Here is a 9,333-nt window from a genome sequence, read left to right on the forward strand (position 1 = left end):
GTTCTTTACCTGGATTATCTTATTTCTTGCTCAAAACAACCTATGGGATAGGTACTAATACTAACTTTATTTCGAAGTTGAGGAAACTGAGACTTAGGAAAATTTGCTGTTTTGCAGGATTTAAAACCTAGACCCTAGAAACCATCACTCTTAACCACTATATGCTCCTTCAAGTCATATCTTTATGGGCTGAGATCTAATTCCATCTTTTGTAGTACTGACTTCGTAGTACCCTATTACAATAAAATCTTTTGCTCTTACATCTGGACCAGTCTTGCATGTTGAGAAGTGGATGGAGTAGCCTCCAGCTCCTCCTAGTGGCCAAAATGGCCACTAACATTTACTAAAGAGTTGAGTATTGTGAATCACCGCAAACTAGGAACCACCAGCTTATGGGTTTGTCCAAAGGCCTGACAGGCATTAAACACCTGCAATCAAATTTATCCTAAACCTCGGAGGCCTCATTAACTGTCTGACATCTGGTATGCACCAGGGTACTTTAGCAACTGGGGAAGAGCAACATGCAGATTAAAATGATAAAATTACCCCCAAATTAGTTCAGCAGATGTGGATTGGAGACACCAGGAGTTTTGTTTTTCAGTTTCTTCCTTGCATTCCACAACAATAAATATCAATGCTTGTTATCTCAGCTAATTACACAGTTCTTCAGCAGTAAAGAAACTCCATTTTCCTTTCATTTCTGACACATAGCATTTAGATGCATCCCCTCTAATGACCCGCTTCCTTGTCTTTAAAGAATGGAGTACTACTGCATCCAGCTAGTAATTCAAAACTGAAAGCTGCTCCATCCTCCAACACTTATTCTTTTTAGGGTTAATTTTTAAATCATACCCTAATTACAGGAATTTACAGTCTTTAAAAAAGTAGCTATTTTCAGACCTGTTTACTAGACCACAATCTGAAACATCAGTCAAAAACAGCTTGAACTGATTGCATCCTTCTCTGGAACAGAACATCTAGCAGCAGAACATCCTATTGTAGCTGGCCCATCTACCCCATAATTAAGGTTGCATTGCAGCCCTGCTCCAAACTTATTTCTGCAGGAGAACAGCTAAGATCCGTTAGATGTCAGAATATGTGCTACTGGAATTGTATCCAATCTGTTGGTTAACATTACGAGAGCCAATTTAGTGTTGAATTTAAATCACGGAAATGTTGGTGATGTGGCAACATGTATTCACAAAACCTTTAGTAAAGTCAATAATGACTGCCTTGCTCTCTGAGGCTCCACTTAAGAATCCTCTTCATAAGGCCCGGTCAAAGCTCAGTGAGGGAAACATATTGCTGTTAAATTAAAAAAAGACTTATGATGTTCATCAACTCAATATTGCACACTTAAAAGCCATAAAAACCAGCTTTTTGAATCGCAGGGGATTTTTAACCATAAGTTCATTTTTTTGCAATTATTCATACAAACAGATGATGTAATGTGCATTTTAAAAACAAGAAATCAACTTTAGGAAACAAGTGGGTCAAGGATAAGAGCAGTGTGACTCAAAGAACTCAATGCTTCCTTTCAGATTAAAGTGAGAAACTCTAAAAACAAGAACAATATCAGGGAAAATCTTGATTTTTTTTTCTTTCTAAAGCATGTTTCATGGAAACAAAAAAACAGCAAGTGTTTTCAGAAGCTGCTATGTTTATATTATGTAACCTTATCTTGCTAATATAGATTTATGTGTTTATCCTTCAAAAGTAAACTAATTAAACAGACCCAAAGAATTCCTCAAAGCTAAAACCAAAGAATACAATAGCAACTAACAAAGATTTGCAGAGAACCTACTACATGCAAAGCACTGTTTTGCTGTGAACTGCATAGTGGTATAGAAAATTTGGCACAAACTGCTTGTCCCCAGTGTCTACTTAAAAAAAAAATCCTTTCCTCTAAAACGTGATCCCTTCTGCTGTCCCTTAGCTGACAGCCTCATGCCATCACAAAGCCTTCCAGCCTTAAGATCTAGAGTCCATTTTTGAAGCAGCACAGTGCTACCAAGGAGAGGCAGATAAAACGGATGGATCCCATCTCAGCATGCTAGGCACACAACTCCCCCCTCCCTAGATTTTATGAAATCACCTCAAAAACCCTCACATATAATACTTAGATAAGTTAGTCTTTCCTTTTAGCTCCCTTTCTTGAGAAATGTTTTAAGAATCTAGCCCCATCCAAATGCTCTTTGTTTTCTCCCACAGAACCTGTGAATGAGTGTGATATTAAGTCAATAGAGGCATACATAATTTATGAGGGTTTTTTTAAAAAATCATGCATTTCCAAACACAGTTGTTAGGGCTATAGCAAGCAATAAAAATGCAGAGAGCATCTTGCAGTAGAGACAGGCTTTGGGAACCCCCTACTGGCTTAGCCAGAGGAAAACGACCCCATTGGTTCACTTAGCAACAGCTGTGGGATCCAGATTACAGATTCCTCCCAAGGCAGTATGAATATGAGCTTGAAATATTCATCTCTCTTCCCAATACAAACTTGCTGATGCATTGCTGCCTCAATATTTCTATAAACCAAAACACCCCACCCTCAGAGCAGAGCTAGTTGAATCCTAAATTCTTAGGGCATAAAGTATACAATGCTCAGAATGCACATATGAAAAGATTTTCCTCTGGAATCTCAAAATCAGTTGGCAGTTGGTAGCAAGACCAAACACAAAGATAAAGTCAAAGATCCTATCACTATTTTTGGTTTTTGAATCTCAAAAAGTAAACATATTTGTGGTGGGATTAATAGTTTTCAGTGGGGAGCCATCTCCAGTAAAATGCAGGCATATTATTACACAATTTAGAGAATATCTTGTGTGTGTGTGTTTTAAATAAACAGAACCACAGAATTGGATGAAAACACACAGACTATATAAGAGCCAAATTCACAGTGACTGGAAAATGTCAAATATGGGTGAAGGTTAAACCCTTAACTGAAGCAGGAAATCTCCCTGACCGCTTTGTGGGCAGGAACTGGAGTACATGGGCGCTGGACCTAGCTGAGTGCTTCAGTGGCAGCAGGGACGAACTCCACTCACTTGAACTCACTACATTCTACCCCTCACAAGAGGGGGCACACAGGTGAGCAGGTGCAGGATCCAGGGCAAGCACTTTTGGGTGCCAGCAGGAATTAATTCCGTATTGCCCCCACAGCAGCGTCTAGGGGGACGCCTGCGACTCTTGAAGCCCCAGAAGGAGTGTTACAGAAGGAGTGTTACACTCTGTGCTCGTTTAGCTTGCCATCTGCAGATGGCTTAAGTGTTAACAGCTCAGCGGAGGGTCAGTTTGACAGCCTTTTGCACCTGCACTGGAGTTCTTGTCCAGTGTCCAAGAGGAATGATGTTGCAGGAACAAATTGGAGATGGTAAATGTGGGGTGGGGGGTTTATTGCCAATGAAAGTGGCTCTCAGCAGGAAGAGGAGATGAAAAAGGGATGGAGTGGGGAGGTAACCTTCTCCTGGAGTCCAGTCCTACTCAGAGGGACTACTTTCCAAAGCTACACCATCAATCTATCCCTCTGAAGTCAAGCCTCTTCTCTCTGACATCCAACCATAGTCTCTGACATTCTGTTGCTTCCCCTCTCCTCCTCTTTCTGCTGGAGAGCCTGGGGTTTTTAATGGGCACAGGATGGGGGACAGGGCAGGCCACAGGTGGTTTTGGAAAAGGCATTATTGAAGCAGGAAAGCAGGAATGTATGTTCTCATTTTGGGCCGCGGTGCCAGGCTTGAGGGTGGGGCCCTCACTGGGGACCCACTCTCTTCTGCCAAGAATTTCCCTGCCTCCTTTTCCTATCAGAACTACTGGCCTCACCTGAGATTATGATGAAAGTGAAGTGTGAGTTTGATAATAGTCCACATTTTTATTTTAATTTCAGTTCAAGTATTGGTTATAATCCATTTTCCTGATATTACATTGAGTGTCAGAAATACAAGGATGAAAGACAAATGTCCTGCCCTCAGGACATAGTCTAACGGGAGACTCCCATAGTCTGATGGGAGAGACATATTAGGTTGGTGCAAAAGCAATTGCAAAAAGTAAAACCAATTACTTTTGCACCAACTTAACACATGTAAATATGCAACCACCCAAAGCATAATTTATGCCATAATGGTATCTTGGTATCTTGCATTGTCAGTGCTCAGTAGATAATAATGAATTCTTATGCTAGAAAGAGACATTTTTAGGTTACAGATATGCTTATGAAAATAATTCCAACTCAGAGAAACTTTCCCAGGAAAGCAGCTTTATTCAAAAGACGAATACTGCAATATTATTTATAATAGTGGACCATTTAAAACTATGTAAACATACAGCAACAGGAGATTGGTAATAAATTATGGTATGTCTAAATGATTGAATTTATAATGGCTATTAAAATCAATATTTAGTACAAAAATTTCTTCTTTAATATCAAGTGAAAAAAGCAAGATACACAGTTTTACATAGTATTATTATAACATGTACTTATGTACAAAAAAGTAGGTAAGTTATGCCAAATATTAACAATAGTTATAACTATATAATAGACCTATAAATATTTTTTTCTTTTTTGGTATTTTTTTTTAATTTTACTTTAAGTTCCAGGATACATGTGCAGAACGTGCAGGTTTGTTACATAGGTATGTGTGTGCCATGGTGGTTTGCTACACCTATTGACCTGTCCTGTATGTTCCCTTCCCTCACCCTCCACCCACCAACAGGCCCTGGTGTGTGTTGTTCCCCACCCTGTGTCCACATGTTCTCATTGTTCAACTCCCACTTATGAGTGAAAACATGTGGTATTTGGGTTTCTGTTCCTGTGTTAGTTTGTTGAGGATGATGGCTTCCAGCTTCATCCATGTCCCTGCAAAGGACATGATCTCATTCCTTTTTATGGCTGCACAGTATTCCATAATGTTTATGTACCACATTTTCTTTATCCAGTCTGTCATTGATGGGCATTTGGGTTGGTTCCATGTCTTTGCTATTGTGAATAGTGCTGCAATAAGCACATGTGTGCATGTGTCTTCATAGCAGAATGAATTATATTCCTTTGGGTATATACTCAGTAATGGGATTGCTGGGTCAAATGATATTTTTGGTTCTAGATCCTTGAGGAATCACCATACCGTCTTCCACAATGTTTGAACTAATTTACATTCCCACCAACAGTGTAAAAGTGTTCCTATTTCTCCACAGCCTCACCAGCATCTATTGTTTCTTGACTTTTTAATAATCACCATCTGACTAGCAAGAGATGGTATCTCATTGTGGTTTTGATTTGCATTTCTCTAATGATCAGAGATGTTGAGTTTTTTTCATATGTTTCTTGGCCACATAAATGTCTTATTTTGAGAAGTGTCTGTTTGTATCCTTTGCCCACTTTTTCATGTTTTTTTTTTTTTTTTTTTTTTTTTTGTAAATTTGTTTAAGTTCCTTGTAAGTACTGGATATTCAACATTTGTCAGATGGGTAGATTGCAAAAATTTTCTCCCATTATGTGGGTTGCGTGTTCACTCTGATGATATTTTCTTTTGCTATACAGAAGCTTTTTATTTTAATTAGATCTCATTTGTCAATTTCAGCTTTTGTCACAATTGCTTTTGGCGTTTTCGTCGTGAACTTTTGTCCATGCCTATGTCCTGAATGGTATTGCCTAGATTTTCTTCTAGGGTTTTTATGGTTTGGGGTTTTACATTTAAGTTTTTAATTCATCTTGAGTTAATTTTTGTATAAGGCATAAAGAAGAGGTCCGGTTTCAATTTTCTGCATATGGCTAGCCAGTTTTCCCAGCACCATTTACTGAATAGGAGATACTTTCCCCATTGCTTGTTTTTGTCAGGTTTGTCGAGGATCAGATGGTAGTAGATGTGTGGTGTTATTTCTGAGGTCTCTATTCTGTTCCCTTGGTCTATATGTCTGTTTTCGTACCAGTAGTGTGCTGTTTGGGTTACTGTAGACTTGTAGTATAGTTTGAAGTCAGGTAGTGTGATGCCTCCAGCTTTGTCTTTTTGCTTAGGATTTTCTTGGCTGTACGAGGTTTTCTTTCATTCCATATGAAATTTAAAGTAGTTTTTTCTAATTCTGTGAAGAAAGTCATGGTAGCTTGATGGGAATAGCATTGAATCTATAAATTACTTTGGGCAGTATGGCCATTTTCATGATATTGATTCTTCCTATCCATGAGGATGAAATATTTTTCCATTTGCTTGTGTCCTCTCTTGTTTCCTTGAGCAGTGGTTTGTATTTCTCCTTGAAGAGGTCATTCACATCTCTAGTTAGCTGTATTCCTAGGTATTTTATTCTCTTTGTAAAAATTGTGAATGGGAGTTCATTCATGATTTCACTCTCTGCTTGTCTATTGTTGGCATAAAGGAATGCTTGTGATTTTTGCACATTCATTTTGTATCCTGAGACTTTGCTGAAATTGCTTATCAGTTTAAGGAGTTTTTGGGGCTGAGATGATGGGGTTTTCTAAATATACAATCATGTCGTCTGCAAACAGAGACAATTTGACTTCCTCTCTTCCTATTTGAATAAGTTTATTTCTTTCTCTTGCCTGATAGCCCTGGCCAGAACTTCCAATACTATGTTGAATAGGAGTGGTGAGAGGAGGCATCCTTGTCTTGTATCAGTTTTCAAAGGGAATGCTTTCAGCTTTTGCCCATTCAGTATGATATTGGCTGTAGGTTTGTCACAAATAGCTCTTATTATTTTGAGATATGTTCCATCAGTACCTAGTTTATTGAGAGTTTTTACCATGAAAGGATGTGGAATTTTATCAAAGGCCTTTTCTCCATCTATGAGATAATCATGTAATTTTTGCCTTTAGTTTTGTTTACATGATGGATTACATGTAATGATTTGCAAATGTTGAGCCAGCCTTGCCTCCCAGGGATGAAGCTGCCTTGATCGTGGTGGATAAGTTTTTTGATGTTCTGCAGGATACAGTTTGCCAGTATTTTTTTTTAGGATTTTCACATTGATGTTTATCAGGGATATTGGTCTGAATTTTCTTTTTTTGTTGTGTCTCTTTCCAGTTTTGGTATCAGGATGATGCAGCTCTCATAAAATGAGTTAGGGAGGAGTCCCTCCTTTTCAATTGTTTGGAATATTTTCTGAAGGAATGATACAAGCTCTTGTTTATATTTCTGGTAGCATTCAGCTGTGAATCCGTCTGGTCCTGAGGTTTTTATGGTTGGTAGGCTATTAATTGCAGCCCCAATTTAAGAACTTGTTATTGGTCTACTCAGGGATTCGACTTCTTCCTGGTTTAGTCTTGGGAGAGTGTATGTTTCCAGGAATTTATCCATTTCTTCTAGATTTTCTAGTTTATTTGCACAGAGGTGTTTATGGTATTCTCTGACGGTAGTTTGTATTTCTGTGGGGTCTGTGGTGATATCTCATTTATCATTTTTTGTTGTGTCTATCTGATTCTTCTCTCTTTTCTTCCTTATTAGTCTAGCTAGTGGTCTATTTTGTTAATTTTTTCAAAAAACCAGCCCCTGAATTCATTGATTTTTTAAAGAGTTTTTCATGGCTCTATCTCCTTCAATTCTTCTCTGACCTTAATTATTTCCTATCTTCTGCTAGCTTTTAGATTAGTTTGTTCTTGCCTCTCTAGCTCTTTTAATTGTGACGTTAGGGTGTCAATTTGAGATCTTTCAAGCTTTCTGATGTGGGCACTTAGTGCTATAAATTTCCCCCTTAACACTGCTTTAGCTGTGTCCCAGAGATTCTGGTACATTGTCTCTTTGTTCTTGTTGGTGTCAAAGAACTTCTTGATTTCTGCCCTAATTTCATTATTTACCCAGGTGTCATTCAGGAGCAGGTTGTTCAATTTCCGTGAATTGTGTGGTTTTGAGTGAGTTTCTTAATCCTGAGTTCTAATTTGATCACACTGTGGCCTGAGAGGCTGTTATGATTTCAGTTCTTTTGCATTTGCTGAGGAGTGTTTTACTTCCACTTATGTGGTCAATTTTAGAACAAGTGCCCTGTGGCACTGAGAAGAATGTATATTCTGTTGATTTGGAGTAGAGACTTCTGTAGATGTCCACTAGGTCCACTTGATCCAGAGCTGAGTTCAAGTCCTGAATATCATTGTTAATTTTCGTTCTCATTGATCTGACAGTGGGGTGTTAAAGTCTAGGTATGGGTGTCTAGGTCTCTTTGTAGGTCTCTAAGAACTTGTTTTATGAATCTGGGTACTCCTGTACTGGGTGCATATATATTTCAAATAGCTCTACTTGTTGAATTGTTCCCTTCACTATCATGTAATGCCCTTCGTTGTCTATTTTGATCTTTGTTAGTTTAAAGTCTGTTTTGTCAGAGACTAGGATTGTAATCCCTATTTTTTTTTTTTTTTTGCTTTCCATTTGCTTGGCAAATTTTCCTCCAACCCTTTATTTTGAGTCTATTTGTGTCTTTGCATGTAAGATGGGTCTCCTGAATACAGGACACCAGTGGGTCTTGACTCCTTATCCAGTTTGCCAGTCGGTGTCTTTTAATTGGGGCATTTAGCCCATTTACATTTTTAGTATTGTTATGTATGAATTTGATCCTGTCATCACGATGCTATTTGGTTATTTTGCATGCTAATTGAGGCAGTTTCTTCATTGTGTCATTGGTCTTTATATTTTGGTGTGTTTTTACAGTGGCTGATGCCGGTTTTTCCTTTCCATATTTAGTCTTTTCTTTTCTGTTCTTTACTTTTTTCTTCTTTTCTCTTCTTTTGAGACAGAATTTCACTCTTGTCACCCAAGCCGGAGTGCAATGGTGCGATCTCAGCTCACTGCAACCTCTGCCTCCTGGGTTCAAACGATTCTCCTGCCTCAACCTCCCGAGTAGCTGGGATTACAGGGGCCCGCCACCACACCTAGCTAATTTTCATATTTTTAGTAGAGACAAAGTATCACCATGTTGGCCAGGCTGATCTCGAACTCCTTACCTCAGGTGATGCACCTGCCTTGGCCTCCCAAAGTGCTGGGATTACAGGTGTGAGCCACCACACCTGGCTTTAGTGCTTCTTTCAGGAGTTCTTGCAGGGCAGGCCTGGTGGTAATGAAATCCTCAGCATTTGCTTTTCTGGAAAGGATTTTATTTCTCCTTCACTTGTGAAGGTTAGTTTGGCTGGATATGAAATTCTGGGTTGAAAATTCTTTTCTTTAAGAATGTTGAATATTGTCCCCCAATCTCTTTTGGCTTGTAGAGTTTCTGCTGAGAGGTCCGCTGTTAGTCTGAAAGGTTTCCCTTTGTAGGTGACCTGGCCTATCTCTCTTGCTGCTCTTAACAGTTTTTCCTTCATTTTGACCTTGGAGAATCTGATGATTATGTGCCTTGGGGTTC

Source organism: Hylobates moloch, unplaced genomic scaffold (assembly GCF_009828535.3).
Source record: "Hylobates moloch isolate HMO894 unplaced genomic scaffold, HMol_V3 SCAFFOLD_5, whole genome shotgun sequence".
NCBI classification, from domain to species: Eukaryota; Metazoa; Chordata; class Mammalia; order Primates; family Hylobatidae; genus Hylobates; species Hylobates moloch.